The 22,880-nt window shown below is 40.7% G+C and overlaps 1 long non-coding RNA gene across 1 annotated transcript; it reads left to right on the top strand.

The window, feature by feature from the left end:
- The first annotated feature begins 6,770 nt into the window (after window positions 1–6,770).
- LOC122459092 lies at window positions 6,771–22,135 on the top strand. The gene is made up of 2 exons (XR_006279555.1): window positions 6,771–6,821; window positions 21,934–22,135. It is a non-coding gene; the product is annotated as an uncharacterized LOC122459092 (long non-coding RNA).
- Window positions 22,136–22,880: the final 745 nt, after the last annotated feature.

Raw genomic sequence — 22,880 nt, 5'->3', positions numbered from 1 at the left:
GGCAACCTTTGGCACGCGGCCCATCAGGCTAATCCGCTGGTGGGCCGTGGGACACTTTTTTTTTTTTTACGTTGACTGTCTGCGGGCATTGTCCCCTGTAGCTCCCAGTGGCGATGGTTTGCCGTTCCTGGTCAATGGGAGCTGCAGGAAGTGGCGGCCAGCATGTCCCTGTGGCTGCACTGCTTCCCGCAGCTCCCATTGGCCGGGAACAGTGACCCCGTGGCCACTGGTAGTTCTAGAGGGCTGTGCCTATAAATGGTGAATGTAAACAAAATATCTTGTGGCCAGCCAGCAGATTACCCTGATGGGCCGTGTGCCAAAGGTTGCTAACCCCTGCTCTATGTATTTTTTTTCTTCTCTTTTGCTCTATTAGAAATATTGTAATTGCTTCTTTTAAATAAATATTATTTATTTTGTCTTCAAAGAATTACTGCTTCTGTGTCCATCCTTGAGTGGAAGGCTGTATCTGTGTCCTTTCAAGGGTTAGCAAGATTAGCTTGCTCTGGGGAGCCCTCTGTGGGATGAAGACAAGCCCCCTGGTAACACCCTGGCAATTCTTCTAGAGTGGACCGCTACCTTATCACCTCTTTGGATAAAGCAAATTGCACAGTCTTAGGCAAACCATTATTGGAATGCTTGAGGCCCATATTCCGGGGTACCAAATTGGTGTCCCTGAAAGGGTTGGCTCGAGGTGCTATTTGAATCCTGGAACTAGTTAGTGTCCCATGCCAAATTAAAAGCTAACAAATTGGCATCCCTGAATTGGTGGGCTTGAGGCACTATTTAAAACCCTAAGGCTTGAAAGCATTATTTTAAGGCCTAAAAGAGGTTAAAATTAAAGGGGAAGTAAATAGAGGAGAAAATAAAAATAGAAGAATAGTTCCCTATGAACAAAGGACAAGTGATCCAGGAAGAAACTGGCTTTGGAGAGAATTATTACAATGTGAACCTAAAGAGCAAATTAATGTGTTATCTACAGAAGAATTGCTTCAGAGATTAGCTAATCATGAAAGGACTGTGCCTATGGCTCCACCAAGTCCCAAGGATCAGGTACAGGGAGGCCGAGCGCCCCCCATCTCCCTGATATCAGCAAAAGATCATGCTGATTTAGTGGTACACTTACAAATGAATGCTTGGTTGAGATGCTCTGTATGTGTGGAATTAAACTGGGAAGCGTTTGGACAGAATATGTTAATAGATACAGGTGTCACATTTTCTTTAATAAGTACCAAGAATAAAAAATTTTTTGGACCTCTTATAATAACAAGGGAATTACAAGGATTTAATGAAGCAAAGTGTAGGTTACCGTTTAATGCTCCAGTTTATTTTCAGTTAGGAACAAAACAAGGAAAGGAACAGTTTGGATTTATAACTTAATGGTGATGGAATAATAGGTGTTGATATATTAAAAAGGCTCAGAATAATAGATTTTGTAAATAAGGTATTAGGGGAAATACCTTTTGATAGGATCAAAACTTTAGATCAACCAATTGTTGTTGAAGCAGGATATAGGTTAGCTACTATTAAGGCTGTTGAGGAAATAAAATGGCCTGATTGGCCCCCAGAAGTTTTGAAAATTGCACAAAAACAGAGGTCTGGACTACTAATAAGGCAGAATAATACCCCTGATTCAATTTTTCCATAATTATTGGTATCCAAAGGTGGGACAACCTTTTGTACTTCAATTAACTACGACTAGCACTGGAATGAGTGCTGTGTTAAGCTGAGATCATGGTACAGGTCTTGTCCAGTAGCATATGCTTTTAAGATTCTTAATGGAGTGGAACAGGGATTTACTCCTTGTGAAAAAGAAGTGTTAGCATTAGTTGGAGCTTTTCAACATTGGGAATATTTAGTGAGGCTATCCCCAGTCCTTCTGAAAACATCAGAATCACCTATAAAATATGTACTAACAGGAAAAATTGGTGATGGACGAGTTTCTAGTCCCAGGTTTGCAAAATGGATGCTAGCCTTGTTAAATAAAAATGTAATAGTGGAAAAGTTCCCAAGCTTATCACCAGTCCCTTATAGCCTTTTAATAGAAGGGGAACAGCATGAATTTACCAGAAATTTCCCCTGAAGGACATATATTGTTCCAAGGTGGAGCAACATTAGGTAAGGTCATAGATATACAGTAGATGTAATTTGGTTTGTGGATGGTTCTAGTTTTTATGAGGAAGGCAAGGCGTATATGGGATATGCAGCAGTAAAAATAGCTGATAGAGTTTTTAAGAGACCATGTTTGCCACATTAGGCTCAAGCTGCTGAAATTGTAGAGATAATAGTAGCACTGGAAAATATGCCAACGGATAAAACTGTGGCTATTTTCATAGACTCTGAATACTAAGAGCTATAGTAAATTGGATGCCTCAATGTCAAAAGAGGGGTATGAAATCAGCAGATGGTAAACCCATTGCCAATGCTGAAAATTTAGTTTATTTGTGGGCTTTAGCCCAGCAAAGAACTTAACCTGTACTGATGGGGATGGTAAAAGCCCATAAGAAGAATGTTGAGGGAGCTCAATGGAACAAAAAGGCAAATGAACAGGCTAAAGAAGGAGCCAAGGAGGGGATGGGATGGCATCCACAATTCCAGTCAGCTCTGATAACAAAAGTAGAGGGAGAAAGGATAGAAGAAATTGATTTAGAAGCTTTACAAAGGAAAGATCCTGAAATACAAAAATTGGTGTCAAAAGAAAAATACCAGGGATAGAAGATTTGGCAGCATGAAACAGGATTGGTATTAGTTACCGAAACAGACGATAATATGTCTGTATGGGTGGTTCTGATGGAAACGTCTTATCTATTCCTAACTGCCCATTGTCATGTACTAAGGAAATTAGTTTCCTTAATACACAACAATGGATAGTTAGGAATAGATAAGCCACTTGACAGGTTGCAAATGGCAGAGTGGTGGCCAAGTATAAGGGCAGATGTAGAGCAATATTTGAACAATTGTTTATCCGATGCAGCTAATAATGCAGATACTAAGATAATAAAAGGACCATTAGGACATAAGAAAATAGAAGGTCCTTGGGTCAGATTACAAATTGATTTTATTGGTCCACTTGCAATAACTGTAAGGGAAATCAATATTGCCTTGTAATATTTGATCCTTTTACTAAATGGGTTGAAGCAATCCCTGCAAGAAATAATATGGCTTTAACTACAGCTAAATTTCTGGTGGATCACATTATCATGAGGTGGGGTATCCCCAAAGAAATGGATTCGGATCAATGACTTGTTTTATAGAAGTTACAAAGGGATTATGTTAAACTTTTGGCATTAAGCAAAGACTGCATATAGCTGGACATCCTCAAAACTCAGGAGAAGTAGAAAGAACTAATAGGACAATAAAAATGGCCCTAAGAAAAATAGTAAAATCAGCAGGGTAAAGATTGGGATCAGAAATTACCTTTAATATTGATGGCTATCAGGGGAACTATAGCCTCTGATGGTGTAACTCCATTTAAATCCATGACTGGGAGAGATATGAGATTACCTGAGCAATGGTGGGTAATTGGCTCACCCCCCCCCCCAGAAGTATTGCAACATAGGGTGCTAACAGATCAATGGATGCAACAACTATTAAAGTCCATTACTGAAACATGTAAACAAATAGCAATTGCACTTAAGGCAAATGTTTAGCAAATAGATAAGAGAATGGGACCAATCCTGCATCCACAGGAATGGCAGATAGGTGATATAGTCATGTTTAAGCAAATTAAAGAAAAAGGTCATGTACTTAGTCCTGTGTGGAAAGAACCAGCAAAGATAGTTAATAAAGCAAGTCCTATGATATATCAGTTAGATATTCATCAAGGGAAAAGAAAAGTTTCTAAATGGTTTCATTCATCTCAGTTGAAAAGATGGAAGGGAAAGACAAAATAATAATAGAATCTCCCTCTTGAGACAGGATAAAAGATAGGATGCAGAATGAGGAAATGGAGAATGAAATTTGGGATGAACAGACTGAAATTGCCAGATTCACAGAACAAGATATTGATGATTTGTTAAGAAGTTTGCCTATTGTAGAATCAGTTAATCAGATCCAACCATCTCAGATACAGACTCTGGATGATTTAGTAATGGGACAATCATATTATGTTATAACTTCTCTATGGAAGAACCATCATGGCCGACCAATAGTAGACCTTGATATAGAACATGGAAAGCTCCATCGACTGTTTGGTGACAGGTTTCAGAGGGGTAGCCATGTTAATCTGTATCAGTAAAAATGAGGAGTTATATGAAGAGAGTTATAGCCCATGAAAGCTTATGCCCAAATAAATTTGTTAGTCTCTAAGGTGCCACAAGGACTCCTCTTTGTTTTTTAATGTTGTTTGGATACACTATTTAGTACCGAATATATAGACGCTGTATCTGATTCAGCAAATCTCCTTCCATTTGTTTCTTTAGAATAGCAGAAGTATGAAGGATATCAAGGATAAAACTGGATATACCATTGACAGTCCCATTAGTAGTAGGTATAGGGAATAAAGCGATAAGAGGAACATGATTTAGAGTTATGGAGCTAGGAGCAAAGAGACTCAGAATAATAGGGTTGGACATCCTTCAGTTGTTGCGTTGATTGATAGATTTAGAAAGAAATGCTTTATGGGCATTAGGATAAGATATTAGTTTAAGAAAACAATAATTAAGAGAGTCATAAAATAAGTAAGTAATTATAAAGTTTCTGTTTAATACATAGGGAAAAATAAGATAAGGAAAGGAGTAAAATTATGGCAGAAGGAGGAAATATCATGGATTTCCCTGAGGATGAATTAATGGAGATATTAGATCAGATTGAGGACAGTGATAGAGACAGTGGTTTCAGTTCAGATGCAGATGGCGAGGAGGGTATTAGTTATCAGACTATTATTTCTGGACAACAATGGGAGGCTACTCTAATTCCAAATATGATAAATCTACCAGGTGTTCAGATAGGCATATTTTGCCATTTAGATACTGGATCCTCATTTTCTTTGCTGAATATGAATATTGAGGGAGCCAATCTCGTAGCCCCGGAGACTGGAGATATTTATCTGATCCAGTTGGGATTCGGGGAACAGATCCGAGTACCAGTTAGCCAGCTTGCCACAATTAGGATTGGACAATGGGTTATCCAGAATTTGAGGTTCAGATTAATAGATAGAGACAGAGATGGCTATGGGGTTATTGGTGTGGATGTAATTAGGCAGCTGAACTGTCTGAACTGATATAAATGGACGTCTTCTATGGAGCAATTGAAAATTGCAAATCGTGGTTAACTTTTTTCTCTCTTGAAATAAGAAGGTAGTATAAGAAAAGTTGTTGGCATGATTAGTTTAGGATAAGGAATATAAGGGACATCCAGGAAAAATAAGTTCAAGGATCATTTTATAGATAAATAAAATAGGATAAAGATAAGTAATTCTAAGGATCAAAAGAATAGGGATTATAGGAAAGTGTAGAATAAAATTAGAATAATTTGTAAAATTAATAAGATAGATAAGATAGTGACTATGTTTATTTAAAATAGGAAAAAGAAAAATGTAATTGGTGATTTGATTATTTTAAAAATAAAATGTCAATTTATTATTCAAAAAGGAAAGGGTCTTTTTGTTGTTTCTATCTTTCAGACAAATCAGATGATAGAGGATGCTGTTTTGTTTAACTTGGCTCTTCTGGGTTTTTATGGCTATTGGATTCTGCTCTGTTGGTGTGAATTTGGACAAAATACCAATGATCCGATGGGCCAAATTTTACCCCAATAATGAAGTTTTTGCCAATATTGAGGAATGTGTTTTTTGCAATCCCAAAGATAGAGAATAAACTGAGGGCAGTAAAAGTAGTAATGGGACATGTCTGAATTATAGAATTCATTGCACAGAATCATATGGGTAGAACGCTTATCACTAATGATGCCCATAAATATGATATTCTATCTGATGCTCAAGCAGGGCCGTCCCTAGCTATTCTAGGGCCCTACGCAGCCCTCCCAGGGTGGGGGCCCAGGTCTCCGTGGGGGTGAGCAGGGCTGGCTTGAAGGGTAAAGGGGAACCAACCCCAGCATTCACTGGCGACGCAGCTGGGGCCAGGCCACTGCACTTCCCGCCACTGATGAGTGCAGACCCTGCCCTGCTGCAGTCCTCGGGCGGAAAGGGATGAGGTAGGGGGTTGAGCAGGGGTGGGAAGGGGCGGGTCAGGGCGGGCGGAGCGGAGCAAGGCAGGGGCTTTGGGGAAGGATTGGAGCTGGGGCAGAGCAGAGGCAGGAAGAGGCGGGGCAGGGGCTGGAGCAGCATGCAGCTGTGCAGGACACCCGCAAATTTGGTGCCCCAAATTTCCTGGTGCCCTACGCAGCTGTGTACTTTGTGTATGGGTAAAGATGGCCCTGTGTTCAAGGAAAAGGAAGTTTGATGCACCAAAGATCTGGTGGAAAATCACCATAGTCCTCAGAATGTACATAGAAATCTCAGGAAGGCACAGGCACAATACTGGTAGAGTGGTAAGCATTGGACCATGGCAGTGTGTACTAATAGAAGGATTAAAGATAATTGCACGCTTACCTAATCGTTTGATAAGTTCAAAAAGAATAATAAATCTGGATATGAAAACAACCATACAATGGATCAAAGCCATAAAATGGCTACTATCAATAGTATTCAAGAGTGTTTTTATAATTCAAAAAAATAATAAGCCTAGAGTAATAACTATTATAATGGGGCCCATGGGGGAATTATAGAGTCTGGTGCACAGAATTAGAAAGATAAAACACTAGTTATACATTGACAGGTTTCAGAGTAGCAACCGTGTTAGTCTGTATTCGCAAAAAGAAAAGGAGTACTTGTGGCACCTTAGAGACTAACAAATTTATTTGAGCATAAGCTTTCATGAGCTACAGCTCACTTCATCGAATGCATTTGGTGGAAAATACAGTGGGGAGATTGATATACACACACACAGAGAACATGAAACAATGGGTTTTATCATACACACTGTAAGGAGAGTGATCACTTAAGATGAGCCATCACCAGCAGCGGGGGGGGGAGGAGGAAAACCTTTCATGGTGACAAGCAAGGTAGGCCATTTCCAGCAGTTAACAAGAACATCTGAGGAACAGTGAGGGGTGGGGTGGGGGGGGAGAAATAACATGGGGAAATAGTTTTACTTTGTGTAATGACTCATCCATTCCCAGTCTCTATTCAAGCCTAAGTTAATTGTATCCAGTTTGCAAATTAATTCCAATTTCCTTCAGAATAGGTTGTAGATCCTTGATGATGCATTGGAGAGGTTTTAGTTGGGGGCTGAAGGTGATGGCTAGTGGCATTCTGTTATTTTCTTTGTTGGGCCTGTCCTGTAGTAGGTGACTTCTGGGTACTCTTCTGGCTCTGTCAATCTGTTTCTTCACTTCAGCAGATGGGTATTGTAGTTGTAAGAATGCATGAGAGAGATCTTGTAGGTGTTTGTCTCTGTCTGAGGGGTTGGAGCAAGTGCGATTATATCGTAGAGCTTGGCTGTAGACAATGGATCATGTGGTATGATCTGAATGAAAGCTAGAGGCATGTAGGTAGGAATAGCGGTCAGTAGGTTTCCGATATAGGGTGGTGTTTATATGACCATCGCGTATTAGCACCGTAGTGTCCAGGAAGTGGATCTCTCGTGTGGACTGGTCCAGGCTGAGGTTGATGGTGGGATGGAAATTGTTGAAATCATGGTGGAATTCCTCAAGGGCTTCTTTTCCATGGGTCCAGATGATGAAGATGTCATCAATGTAGCACAAGTAGAGTAGGGGCATTAGGGGACGAGAGCTGAGGAAGAGTTTGTTCTAAGTCAGCCATAACAACGTTGGCATACTGTGGGGCCATGCGGGTACCCATCACAGTGTCGCTGATTTGAAGGTATACATTGTCCCCAAATGTGAAATAGTTATGGGTGAGGACAAAGTCACAAAGTTCAGCCACCAGGTTAGCCGTGACAGTATCGGGGATACTGTTCCTGACGGCTTGTAGTCCATCTTTGTGTGGAATGTTGGTGTAGAGGGCTTCTACATCCATAGTGGCTAGGATGGTGTTTTTAGGAAGATCACCAATGGATTGTAGTTTCCTCAGGAAGTCAGTGGTGTCTGGAAGATAGCTGGGAGTGCTGGTAATGTAGGGCCTGAGGAGGGAGTCTACATAGCCAGACAGTCCTGCTGTCAGGGTGCCAAAGCCTGAGATGATGGGGTGTCCAGGATTTCCAGGTTTATGGATCTTGGGTAGCAGATAGAATACCCCACGTTGGAGTTCTAGGGGTGTGTCTGTGCGGATTTGTTTTTGTGCTTTTTCAGGGAGTTTCTTGAGCAAATGCTGTAGTTTCTTTTGGTAACTCTCAGTGGGATCAGAGAGTAATTCCACTTTGTAGAAAGTGGTGTTGGAGAGCTGCCTAGTAGCCTCTTGTCACCCATCACTCTCACAGATCTTGGGAGACAGGCCAGTCCTTGCTTACAGACAGCCCCCCAACTTGAAGTATTGTTAGTATTGTTCAAACAGACAATGCTAGCTGTCGGCCATATATGCTGGTTGCTTTCTTAAGGTCAGCTCATGAGCACAGATAATTAGCCTGGTTCAGCCAATCAGTTTCCAGATATTACTATAATTGCTATTTCTCTCTAGCTCTGCCCTCTTACATCATCATCCTATTTTTAGATAGGAAAGCTCCTCCCCCAATGCCATTTTGGGTAGAGCTCCTCCCTCTGACATCATAGTTAGCCTTTGCTCCTCCCCTTGAGGTCTTGGAGAATCCTTTACCTGTGGGAGACCTTCCTCAAAACACTTCACACCAGTTGTGTTTAGTTTCACTCTTTAATACACTCAGTTATTTGTTTGATTTACGCTCGTAAACAAATGGGAAAATATCCTGGAAACAAAATACTATTTTTATTTTAAATTCACCACAAAAATAAACTTGACATTTTAAATCTGTATCTAGATCTTCTATAAAACCTCTTATTTCTTTGCTGAATCTACAGCAGGTAGTTGTTTGGACAACAAAACCCTGTTTGCTACTTATGTTGAAACCAAGGACTACCCTGATGGAGGCTTGTGAACAGCTATTAACATTTTTAAATTACCCTAGAAACAAAGACCACATAAAATTCAAGCTCTATTAGAGAAAAATCATCTTGCTATAACTGTTGTGGAAAGTGTGATTTTTTGTTTTTTTCAAAAGGAGGATTAACTTCCCAATCTTTTTTATTTAATACAGAACATCCCTTACCCAGTGTCTTTATTGAAATTTTAACTGTTAAATGGTTAGTTCAGGGTTGCCATGAATTAACATATGGGAAAAGTAGGAAACAGAAAATTATACTGTCCAAAACCCAGCAAATAAAACATATATGCTACATCTCTTCTAATCTGAATTGTGAAATTCTAACTGGTGCCAGTTCCTCTGCACACTCCAAAAAGAGGAAATCTAGCCCCATTCTGTGTTTTGCAGTGGATATGCTGCCCCCGCTTTTTCTTGAATTGGCCTCATTAGCACTGATCCTTCACTCGGTAAGGCAACTGCCATCTTTTCATGTTCTGTATATTTATACCTGCCTACTATATTTTCCACTCCATGCATCTGATGAAGTGGGTTATAGCCCATGAAAGCTTATGCCCAAATAAATTTGTTAGTCTCTAAGGTGCTACAAAGATTCCTCATTGTTTTTGCTGATATAGACTAACATGGCTACCCTTCTGAAACTAGCCTTTTCTGTAGCTGTACCAACAGACACGCTATTGGGAATATAGATCAAAATTGGACCAATTTACACAGGCTCCACCGCTGAGAACTTTCTATAGGTATAATCGCTTCTTCACACATAATTAAGTGAGATTTTACACCATTACATTCAAAAAGGCAAGTTATAGAAAAATCAAGTTTCATTTTGCCAGCAGCAAACCTAAATTGTTACAATTATATTAGGGCTGTCAAGCGATTAAAAAAATTAATCATGATTAAGCATGAGATTAAAAAAAATCATGATTAATAACAGTTTTAATCACTGTTAAATAATAGCATACCATTTATTTAAATATTTTTTGATTTTTCCATTTTCAAATGTATTGATTACAATACAATACAGAATACCAAATGTACAGTGCTTGCTTTATATTATTTTTATTTCAAATATTTGCACTGTAGAAAAGAAACGAGAGTATTTTAATTCACCTCATACAAGTACTGTAGTACAATCTCTTTATTGTGAAAGTGCAAGTTACAAATGTTGAAATTTTTTTTACATAAGTGCACTCCAAAATTAAACAGTGTAAAACTTTAGAGCAGTGTTTCTCAAACTTTTTGTGCTAGCAACCCCATTTGGACTTAAAAAAATCCTGACCCGCACACTAGAAAAAATTGTGATCCTCCACTTTCAGCCCTGTGGGGCTCTGACCTTCAGCCCCCCTCAGGGAATGTGGCTGCAGCCTTCAGCCCTCCGCAGGTCTCCATCCTTCAGCTCCCCTGCCACCTCCGGTACTCCAGACGTCAGCCCCCTTCAGGGCTCCAGGCTTCTGCCCCACTTGGGGCACAGGACTCCAGGCTCCAGCCCCTCTGTGGGTGTGGAGCTCGGGGCTCCAACCCCCACACTGCCTTTGGAGTGTGATTAATGCATTAAAAACATGAACGTTACTCATGCTGTTAATTAATCCTTAATTGACAGCCCTAGTGCAAAGTGAAAAGTCATTGGGACTTATCAGTTGGAAGTGACAGAGGAGGAATAAGACTTGGGTGTATTGGTGGATGACTGACCTGCCAATGTGATGTAGCAGATGCAGCTGTGAAAATAGCTAATTCAATCCCTGGATGCATCAGGCAAGGTATTTCCAGTAGAGATAAGGAAGTGTTATTACCATTGTACAAGGCACTGGTGACACCTCAGGTGGAATACTGGGTGCAGTTCTGGTCTCCCATGTTTGAAATTTAGATTGCTGGATGCCAAGTAATTTTATTTTAAATTACAAAAAATATTTAGAGAACCAGGAAATGGTAGGCCAGCTCTTACTAATTGTTTCTCATACTGCCAACTCAGGAATGTGCCTCCCACTGGTTTAGTCACAGGGTTTCTCTTAGGTACCTTAGGGAACACCCTGATTAAAACCAAATAGAATTATTAACCATGGTTATCTTATTAAAGAAAGGAAGAGAAAACATTAAACAAAACAACACAAATGACAGAATACATCGCTTAACTGGTTATTTCTGTTGTATGTCTCTCTGTGGAGAACTTTAGTAGATATTACAATTTTGAGTATACTGTCTCTGGAGGTATTATTTGTTGGGCAACTTAAGACCAAAGTATATTGTTTCCCAAATTTATTGTGAGCCCAGCTTTTTTTTTTTTCTACATTTAACATGTTTTTGGGCAAAATAATTTAAGGGCTGGTGAAACCCATCCAGTTATTATTAGTAACCAGTTCAGAACTGGGCAATGTAAACAGTCTTAACTAGATCCTATGAAAGTGAAGAAAACATTTTGATCAGTTACTTAGAAGAAAGAAGCCATTTAAAAGGGCTGTCTTGTGATAGGCCAGTCACTATATTAAGACTCCTGAATCTAATTAAATCCCACTGTTTCTTTGTTTACCAGTGTTTAGCCCCATCTCCTCTCCTGGAATACATGATCTAAATATGTGGTGATTTACAAGAGAAACAGTTCATGTTTTAACATACAATAATATTTCCATATCTCAAATTATTACAAGTATTTTTTATTAAATCTAATTCCCTTATCAGTGTCTGTTAACTTTCTCTCACCAATCAATGCTGAAGTATTGGGGAGGTTTTATATAGGTTGGTTTCTTCTCGAGTCTTCTTTTTTGTTTGTAGCTGTCTGTAGTAGATTGTAGAGATGGACAGAATAAGTTGATGAGTATGCTGTTTAAACATGGTAATAGGGAGGAGGAGCTGTGTGAAAGAGAGGGGAGGAGTGCTCATTTCAGAATTTTTTTAATGCTCCTTTTCCTTCCTATTTTGATGAAATTAGGAGAAAACAACTCTTTCAGGCTTGCGTAGATTCAAAATTGGTCGCTGTCATCTTTTCACTGGCTCCATACTGTTGGAGGTTGGCTTAGGTGACACCTTCAGCTTCTGAATATGCAGTCTGTTTAATGAATATGCAACACTTCTGATTTCCTTTGTTCTTCTTGTGGTGGAAAAATGAAAAATCCCAGATAGAGTTTATTTTTTTTGCTTTTTTATTCAATTCTTTTTCTGAGAGATTCCTTCAATTTTATTAGAGTTCTAGGAAATAAAATTCAACTTTCAGAAAGTAAAATGCACCTGTTCTTTATGTAACCCTTCTGCCAAGTGGGGCCTGGTTCAATATCTAAGGGTTCCTTCTCATTGATACAACACAGAACCGGCTTCAGCCCCCACCCAGTAACCTGGTAAAATTACACAACACCCCTGGGTGATTCTGAGAGACAATACTTTCCCACTCACAAGCACAGAGTCTGAGTGTAGAAAAGAAACTTTTAATAGAAGGAGGGAAGTAACTGAGCATTATTTTGGGAAAACAACGCAAACAGGGTTGATAAACATAAACCATGAGCAAAAGACCCACCCTCAAGTAAGTTAGGCAGTGTCCTTTTCCCCTCAGGTTCTTAAGTCCAGCAACCCAAAAGTTCCTTTAACGTGCCTGATCCTTCTCTGCACCCCACTCACAGTTGCTGTTCTTGGTCAGTGCAGACCCAAGGTTCAGAGGTGCATCTGCAGAATTCAACTTCCACTCTGGATCCACTCTGCTACTTGGATACTCACTCGCTGCCCCTCTCTGCCTACTAGCCACTTGCCGGCTACTCCCACCGGCTGCCTACTCATTGTTCCTGCCAGTCACCTGCTCACCATTCTTGCCACGCCTCTCTGCCAGCCGCCTTGCTGGCTGCTCACCACCTCACCAGCCACTCGTTCTCCAGTTGTCAGTTACCTTCTGCTGCCACCTGCCTCTCTACTAAGAGACTGATGTGCCAAGGTGACAGCAATTTTCAGCTCCTTGTAGGCTGGGGAGAAACAGTGCCCCATCTCAAGTGATTTCAGCTCTCAGTGATTCTTTAGCTCTTAGGAGGTAGAGCAGAAACACAGTCCTACCACAATTGGTTTCAGCTTAGATTGAGCATTTAAAATAACAAAGAGGCTCCTAATGAAGCCTGTTTAGCTCTTTCTTTGAACAGGGAAAGAAGGTTAAATGAGTCTAGGATGAGCCCTTGGGAGAGGGTCCCCATCTCCTGATTAGGACATACATTCCCACCCCCTCTTAGTTTCACAGGGCTCTGTCATTTGAGTAGTGAGGTTATTTCAGCTAAGGGTGACCCCCTCATTTGGGACAGGTTAAGTACAGTCCTGCTTCCCTGTATTCCTTCAATAATTACAAGATTGGTAACAGCATTTCACTACCCCTGCATTTAGTACTAAAGTGATTTGTAACCCAACACCAGTCAAAGTTGATTACTTTGAGCAAAACATTACCCTACTTGCTGGATATCTAAGCAGAGCAGGAGCAAACTGTATTTACATAAACACACCCAAAGTCTCTCCCCCTTCCAGCTAGCTGTCAGGGAAGAATTTGTTCAGACCCTGCTTACATTTACATAAAAGTGTTTTAATTCCCAGAACAGTCTTTTCAAATTAAATACCTCTTAAAGTCTTAAATGGCAGTGATCCATGAAAAACTCTTTGGTCAGAGTGGTTTTCATCAGCGATTCACAAATATACAGTCTTTAAAAAAAATCAATCAATCACAGTCACTTTTGATTCTAATTTCACAACACAAAAAAGCTGTAATGTAAATTAGGTAGAATTATAGAGCTAGAGTAGAATCCTGTGTATCTGATCTTTCATTATCCAGCTGTCCATATTATAATGAAATAACGAACACACACAGGTCCAGAAGTGGGCAATCTCTCCTATGGCTACTAGATGGTACTACAGCCTCACACTTTTCCATTCTCCAGCTTACCTGATTTTTTGATTATCTGATCTGGCCCCAGTCCCAGTTAGATCAGATAAACAGGGTTCTGCTGTATAGTAAATGATGGTTGATAAGTTTCTACTCTTTTTCTTTACCATAACAAAACAGTTAGCATTTCTCAGCAACTCTCGGTACCAGACCTACTTTTGGGGTTGAAAGTATCAGCGTTCGTAACTGAAATTTGGCCACCTGCAAGCTTATATAGAATAAGCCATTTCCTCACCTCACCCTCTCCATTTTATAGAGACATTATCAGTTAAACCAACAACCAAAAATTACATTAGGCTAAGAACTGCTGTACTGAACTGTCTTGAGCTAGTGAAAAGACTCATGACGTTATGCTTTTACTAGTTTTTCTGTCAAGATAAAGTCTTCCACAGCAAATAAGACTGAATTCCTAATTTAAAAAAATTGAGGAAAAATCCCAGATAAAAGACCCCATCCATATCCCTTTACCTGCTCACATCTGCATTTGGATAGCTCCAACCTACGCTAAATCAGCCCTCTGATAAAAAGCTCAGAAGGAAAGTTGGGCTTTTCAGCATGCCCCAAAACAAATCAAAGCTCTCACCCCCCACTCAGGAAAATGACGGTGCTCCAGGCCAGCCTCCAGCACCACAGACACACAGCGGAGAGGCAGCTAGAGTGCCATTCAGGGTCAGACTCTTTTTGTTCCCTTATAAAAACTCTGCTACCACAACAAAGTGAGGCGGAGTAGCCATCTTTGATGAGGGTGGAAGTGTCTCTCAACATACATCACCATTCACCTTTCCCTCAGTAAAGATGGCGGACAAGTGGGTGAATAGACAGTTACGTGACCTGGTCTTATGGTCTCCCTCTGGCTGCACAAGGGGGCTGGGAGCCAAGGTGTGTGATGGTTCTGTTCTGGGCAGAATAGTGGCCTGCACCTAGCAGTGGCTAGCAGCAGATGGCTTGTGGGTAGGTGGCGGCAATCCTGCAGTAGACAGTTATGGGAGAACCAACCCACAGGGAAACTTCTTCCCGGCCCCAGAACATTATAGGTTCATTGATTTTAAGGACAGGAGGGAATTTGTATGGTGCTAATCTTCTAATGAGACTGCTGTGTGGTTCTAGGGCAAATGCCTTACAGCTGTCTGTGTCCATTATGTCCACACATTATTACCTCTGTCAGCCAACGTTGAAATCTCACCACAAAGCAATATCAAGTTTGTCTGACAAGATGATGAATGTTAATTATAATGCAACCTTTTTAATTCTTTATGGTTTTCATCCTGTTTCAGCCTTTGATTTATTCAAAATTATTGTCATGCTAAATGATCTGTCATCACTCACTTCATCCTGTTTGCCCTTTTAAATATTGACACATTAGCTGTTTTCCAGTCTTCTGCGACTTCCCCATATTCCAGGATTTGTTACATATACACATCAATGGCTCAGAGAGCTCTCCAGCCAATTCTATTAAAATTCTAGGTGCAAGTTATCCAGTCTTAAAAATATGAAAATGTTCAGTGTTAGCACTTGTTTAACATCTTTTCTAGTTAATTATTGAAATAGAAAGTATTTCATTATCACTGTAAGCTATGACTGTGTCATCTAGTTTCTTCCCAGCCACAGAACGGAAATATTATTGAACGCATATCTTTCCTGACAATTTTATCTTCCTTATTTAGTAACAAACCTATACCCTTTCTATGACTTTTTTGTTGTTCCTGACATACTCAAAGAATTCTTTGTTGTTATTCTTAACTCTACTGCCATATTTTTTGCAATGATACTGTTAGCTTCCCTTATTGACAGTCTGCATTTCATTGCTATTAACTTTCCCTTTTTTCCATATATATAATTGTTGCTTTCTTTTCCTTTCTTAACTAGGATGGATTTTTAACTGAATAAGGCATTTTTTGATTTCAGAATTGTGATTTTTGGACATCTATAGTAATGTTTTCTTAACCAATTCCCAATAATTATATTGTTTGGTTAGCTTATACCCAGAAGCTTGAAGATGCAGTATATGCTCATTATATATTTTTATCCCATAAAGTGTAAATCTGGATGTTTTCATTATCCACATACATGTCCAATCTTTTTTTAAATCCTGCAAAGCTCTTGGACATAGTGATATATTCTGGCAGGGAGTTCCACAGGTCTGTTATGCATTCTGCAAAGTAAAGACTAACAGTTTTAAATGTGTTGCATTCAGTTTACATGCATGTACTTATTCATATATCATAAGAGAAAGTAAACCATGTGCCAACAAACATACCTTCTCTGTATCATTCATAATTTTGGGTAAAGCTTATGTCCCCTTACATTTACTTCTTCTCTGAATTAAGCAGTCCCAATCTTTTCAACCTCTATTTTTATAGACATTTCTCCAGACCTCTGTCACTCTGTTGCCCAAATCTGGACCCTTCTTATTTTTGAAATAGCTCTTTAGATGGGGTCTGAATCTAGTGCTGAATCTAGTGCTGAATCTAGTGCTCTAGGTGAGGGTGTACCATGGACCAATTTATAAAACTCAACACAACCTTAACTGTGAAGTCATGGCCAGCCCTCTATAAAAGCAAAATATTTTTTCCTGAGTGTTTAATGTTACTTCTGGAAACTGAAGCTAGACTAATTCAAACTGGAAATAAGGGGCAGATTTTTAGCCGCAAGGGTAATTAACCATTGGAGCATCCCTGGCAATGCTTAAATCAGGATTGGATGTTTTACTAAAAGATATGCTCTAGTTAAAACTGGAATTAATTCAGAGAAGTTCAATGGCCTGTGTTATGTAAGAGGTCAGACTATTTAATCACAGTGGTCCCTTCTGGCTTTATCATCTATGGCACTATGAAACTAATTTAGAACTCACTAAGATGTGTGAGTAGTTCATATTATTTCTTCAGATGAGAATTATTTTGCATTGGTCAACAATGAATTTAACCTGCTATCATGCCGCCTATTCACCTAGCTTTGTTAGGGCAGGTGTAATGATTGGACGTATAAATTTACCCTAATTGTAAACTCAATTGTAAGAAGTGAGTGAGAGTTCATAAAATGTCACAACAACCTGTAATAATAAATATAGATAGGAAAAGGTCCAAAAGCAAGTCAGAAAAGCTGAGTTAGTACAAACAAAAAGGCCTATTGATCTAAGTCAAGGCCTGTGTTCTGACTGTATCTGGTAAACAACAGAAGCACGGAACCAGAAATGGATGAATCTTAACTGGTGTATTGGATTTTGCCCATTACCCCATTTTTCTTTGGGGGGTGTGTCCTTAAAAGAAAAGACTGTTGAGGGAAAATTGGGAAGCGAATGCAATAAGCGTTAATTGGAAGCAAAAGCTGTTTGCAATTGCTCCGGCGACCTTCACCATCAAGGCTGCCACCCCCACTGTTCCCTGGTACCCTAGAATCCACTGTGACACCATTGGGCCTTCATTCTGGGATGTGTCCTGACCAGACCAAACCAAAGAAAGGGACCCCTATGACATTGCCACTTCTACCGGCTCTGGCTAAATACCAAACACCACCTGAGATGTGAGACTTTGTTGTTCCCTGCTGTTCCAACCCGCATGTGTCCTTTTCCTTCCCTACCTTATTTCTTCTGTTTAATAAGAGTCTGGTTTATCTGGCCATGACTGTATATTTTGCAACACTTCTGTAAGCCTGTGACGAGAAAGGCAGCTGAAAACAATGCCCAAAACAGCTTGATGCTGGTACAAGTTTGTCAGGTCTTTGAGTGACTAGTATAACCATATGCCTCGCTTGCTGGAAACACACAGAATTAACACCAGAAACAGGAATTGCATTTTCTATTTTTGCTGTTCTTTTCTTTTTCTTCTTTCATGTGTTTGTCTTGTTTTATCTTCTAGGAAAAGGGATCATACTTTAACAACAACTGCAATAAGAACAGCTCCTGCCCAGCTCAAATTACTTATTTTCTGCAAAAAGGGCAGTTATTGCTATCTCTATTACTATCTAAAAATCAATCAAGAGGTTTTTTTTTTTGAAAGAATAAACACTCTCTACAGCGAAAGGGAACAAGAAGTGTTGTTAAAATGAAAGCCTTAATACAAAGTCACAAAGTTCAGCGGGTAATGGCACAATAATGACAGCTAACCTGGTGGCTGAACTTCATGACTTTGTTCTCACCCATAACTATTTCACATTTGGGGACAATGTATACCTTCAAATCAGCGGCACTGCAATGGGTACCCGCATGGCCCCACAGTATGCCAACATTTTTATGGCTGACTTAGAACAACGCTTCCTCAGCTCTCGTCCCCTAATGCCCCTACTCTACTTGCGCTACATTGATGACATCTTCACCATCTGCATCCATGGAAAAGAAGCCCTTGAGGAATTCCACCATGATTTCAACAATTTCCATCCCACCATCAACCTCAGCCTGGATCAATCCACACGAGATCCACTTCCTGGACACTATGGTGCTAATAAGCGATGGTCATATAAACACCACCCTATACCGGAAACCTACTGACCGCTATTCTTACCTACATTCCTCTAGCTTTCATCCAGATCACACCACACGATCCATTGTCTACAGCCAAGCTCTACGATATAACCACATTTGCTCCAACCCCTCAGACAGAGACAAACACCTACAAGATCTCTATCATGCATTCTTACAGCTACAATACCCATCTGTTGAACTGAAGAAACAGATTGACAGAGCCAGAAGAGTACCCAGAAGTCACCTACTACAGGACAGGCCCAACAAAGAAAATAACAGAACGCCACTAGCCATCACCTTCAGCCCCCAACTAAAACCTGTCCAACGCATCATCAAGGATCTACAACCTATCCTGAAGGACGACCCATCACTCTCACAGATCTTGGGAGACAGGCCAGTCCTTGCTTACAGACAGCCCCCCAATCTGAAGCAAATACTCACCAGCAACCACACAACAGAACCACTAACCCAGGAACCTATCCTTGCAACAAAGCCCGTTGCCAACTCTGTCCACATATCTATTCAGGGGACACCATCATAGGGCCTAATCACATCAGCCACACTATCAGAGGCTCATTCACCTGCGCATCTACCAATGCGATATATGCCATCATGTGCCAGGAATGCCCCTCTGCCATGTACATTGGTCAAACTGGACAGTCTCTACGTAAAAGAATGAATGGACACAAATCAGACGTCAAGAATTATAAAATTCAAAAACCAGTCGGAGAACTCTTCAATCTCTCGGTCACTCGATTACAGACCTGAGAGTGGCTATCCTTCAACAAAAAAACTCCAAAAACAGACTCCAACGAGAGACTGCTGAATTGGAATTAATTTGCAAACTGGATACAATTAACTTAGGCTTGAATAGAGACTGGGCATGAATAGGTCATTACACAAAGTAAAACTATTTCCCCATGTTATTTCTCCTCCCCACCCCACCCTCCACTGTTCCTCAGACGTTCTTGTTAACTGCTGGAAATGGTCCACCTTGATTATCACCATAAAAGGTTTTCCTCCTCCTTCCCCCCTCCTGCTGGTAATAGCTCATCTTAAGTCATCACTCTCCTTACAGTGTGTATGATAAAACCCATTGTTTCATGTTCTCTCTGTGTGTATATAAATCTCCCCACTGTATTTTCCACCAAATGCATCCGATGAAGTGAGCTGTAGCTCACGAAAGCTTATGCTCAGATAAATTTGTTAGTCTCTAAGGTGCCACAAGTACTCCTTTTCTTTTTGCGAATACAGATGAACACAGCTGCTACTCTGCTACTCTGAAACTTTCTTTCTCTTGTGACTACTTAATTTCTTTAACAGTCTATTTGGAGGAACTTTCTATCTATCTTAGGATGCTTATATGACCCCTATTACTATAGTAGCTGAGCACCTCCCAGTCTTTAATATTTATCCCTACAACACCCTTGCGAGTTAGGAAAGTGCTATTAACCACTCTCTTACACTAGAGACTGCTCTAAATCAAGGGGAGCTGGCTTAAGGAAAGAAGCCAGAGGCTGCATGTGACTAGGAGCAGCAGCCTTGGAGTCAGCTGGGGAGGGAAGGTCAGACAGCAAGTAGTAGGGGTATAGCCATAATTTTCCTAAGGAGGGGACCAAGGTTACCTGCCAAGTAGCAGACATCACAGCATGTGCTACATTCCCAAATTCCTCATTGGTGGGATCCCACTTTATGCATGTGTTGCATTCTGAGAGGCACGCACATGTGCATGGGATTCCCATCGCATTGCTGCTCGTGTCCTCGTCAAGCTGCCCTCTCTCCTTCTGAAGCAGACTTGGAAGTGGAAGAGATGGAGGAGGCAGCATAAGGAGATGGTGGCCTGGGAAGTAGTGAGCTAGACCTGGGACCTCTTCCCCTCCCCTTGGAGAGATTGGCTAGGACCTCTCCTTCCCATCCCATGAGAGAATACTATCACTCTGTGGCAAAGGTGGGTGGGACTGGGCTCCCTTTTCTCCCCCCTTCATTGAGGAGCTGCCCCGTAGCCTGGGAGAACTGGGCCTGGAAGACTGGGAACTGGTCTGAGACACACTGTGGCTGGCAGGGGCCAGATGTAGCTAAAAATACGGGCCTGAGAGGGAGGTATAGTCTGTCTTGAGAAATATTTTGTCTGTTTTTCATATAAAGTGAAGATAAGTGGGTATTAGGTTAGGTAAAATTAATTAGGAAAATGTTTGCTAAGTAGCCTAGGATAGTAAGTAGGATAGTGCCTGGGTTTGTGATTAAATATGCATTGATATCCAATACCTGGGATCAAATATTTTACAATAGATGTGCATGCAATTAGGGTTCTGTTTACTCCATTGTAACTTGGACCTAACATCTGCTGTAGGGTTCTGGATTGTGCAGCAGACTGGAAATTCTGAAGCAGTACCTTAATTTAGATTCTAAATTTTAGAATGTTAAATTGTTTTTAATTATATGACAATATGAAAAGAATAATGCAATCATTCCAGAGGGCCCTGACTTGTTTATTTTTACATTTATGTCAGAGAGGTCATGTAAGTCACAGAATCCATGACTTCCAGAGACCTCCATGACATTCTCTGCTGCTTCAGCCACAGTGGCTGCAGGACTCTGGAGCTGGCAGCCAGTGGGCCCCTGGCAGGGTTTCAGCAATAGGTGACGGGGTTCCAGCGATGGGCAACAGCCTCGCATGTGGGGAGGGGAAGAGGGATGCCTCGAGTGAGTGACTGGGATTGTCCTGTTTTCTCTTTGGGAGTGGACAAAGGGGGAACCCACAGCTCCTAGCCCCCATGGTGGCAGGGGAAACCATGGAGCCATAGCAGCAAAAGTCACAGACAGGTCATGGCTTCTGTGAATTTTTGTTTATTGCCTGTGACCTATCTGTGACTTTTACTAAAAATAACCATGACAAAATCTTAGCCTTAGTCATGGTGTCCCCTGTTGGGGTAGAGGGTGTCAGTTTTCCCCTTTTCAGTGCCCAGAACTATGCAGTGGTGAGAACTCTGGGAAAACTGCAGTCTTCTCTCAAATACTCTGCAGTTCATGGCTTTTATCCAGCAAGTCCTTATTCATGTGCATAACTTTATGTGAATGAGTGAGTGGAGGATCAGGACCATAAAACTATATATATGTGGGGAACTCAAAATCTCGTAGTGCCCAGTATTTAGTAACTTCCATTGTATCAATAAAGACAGAAGAGAAACATCCAATTTCAAAGATTGTATGCCAGACAAAGCACTACTTTGGGGGAGAGGAAAGGAGGATGGAGTCAAAGGCCTACTGTAGGTCATGCGTAAAGTAGCAATAGCTGTGAGACTTTTGCATTGCAAACCAGGTTATCTGCACCAAAGGAAAGGTGCTCTCCTGAGGATGCAATCACTCCTTCAGAGACTAGGTTGTATGTCAGTCATAAATCTGCCCCAGTTCCAATCCCTCTCATTAATAATCTCCCGCAGATTTTATCTAAGCCTGAGCCATATAGAAAACTTGGGTACACAACTATTTCTGTCACTTACTCCAAATAAAGAAAGGGAGTACTTGTGGCACCTTGGAGACTAGCAAATTTGTTTGAGCGTGGGCTTTTGTGGGCTACAGCTCACTTCATCGGATCTGATGGGGTGAGCTGTAGTTCACGGAAGTTTGTACTCGGGTGAATTTGTTGGTTTCCGGGGTGCCACAAGTACTCCTTTTCTTTTTGCAAATACAGACTAACACAGCTGCTACTCTGAAACCTGTCATTACTCCAAATAATAGCCTCTGATGTTTTCCCAGTTTTATTCTCCCCCATGTAAACCTGCTGGCAATGAAACTTTTAATTTGATCGTACTCCTGATAAATCAATTAATTTCATTATGCAATTGAATTCTCTAGTTTCTAAAGGGTGAATGATAGCATTGCTCATCCTTATCTCCTAATGTTTAAGGATTTGGTATTTTGGAAGTAGGGCATATGCTGTGAATAAACATGTGGAAGATAAAGTTGTGGAGCTATAACATGAATGGAAATAGAACAGAGGCTGAAAGTAAAGTCATAGAGTGAATCTCTAAGACTGTAACTTGGGTTTTTCTCATTACACATAATCCACTGACTGGCAATGGCTCACAGATGCTAGGAGAAAGTAGCTCATATGTTATGGTAATACCTGACAGGAGTTGGGAAAATCCCACAATTGGTGTACAGTACTTTAAAATACAATAATCTAACAATTAGTCTCTATAATGACCCAAAGAATAGTCCTGTTCTTCTCATGTTCTACCAATATCACAGGAGTGTAGTGAATGTTTTTAGCACTGTAGCGGTTAACTTTATCTGCCGCACTCAGCAAAGCTAGGGCTAACATTTTCCTCCAGGGAATTTTCCTCCAGGGCAGATTGGAGAGGCCCTGGAGGGTTTTCGCCTTCCTCTGTAGCATGGAGCACGGGTCACTTGGGGGAGGCTTCTCTGCTCCTTGAAGTCTTTAAACCACGATTTGAGGACT

Source organism: Dermochelys coriacea, chromosome 3 (assembly GCF_009764565.3).
Source record: "Dermochelys coriacea isolate rDerCor1 chromosome 3, rDerCor1.pri.v4, whole genome shotgun sequence".
Lineage (NCBI taxonomy): Eukaryota > Metazoa > Chordata > Testudines > Dermochelyidae > Dermochelys > Dermochelys coriacea.
Note: the sequence above shows the minus strand (reverse complement) of the source record. Positions and strands in the feature narration are given on the sequence as shown.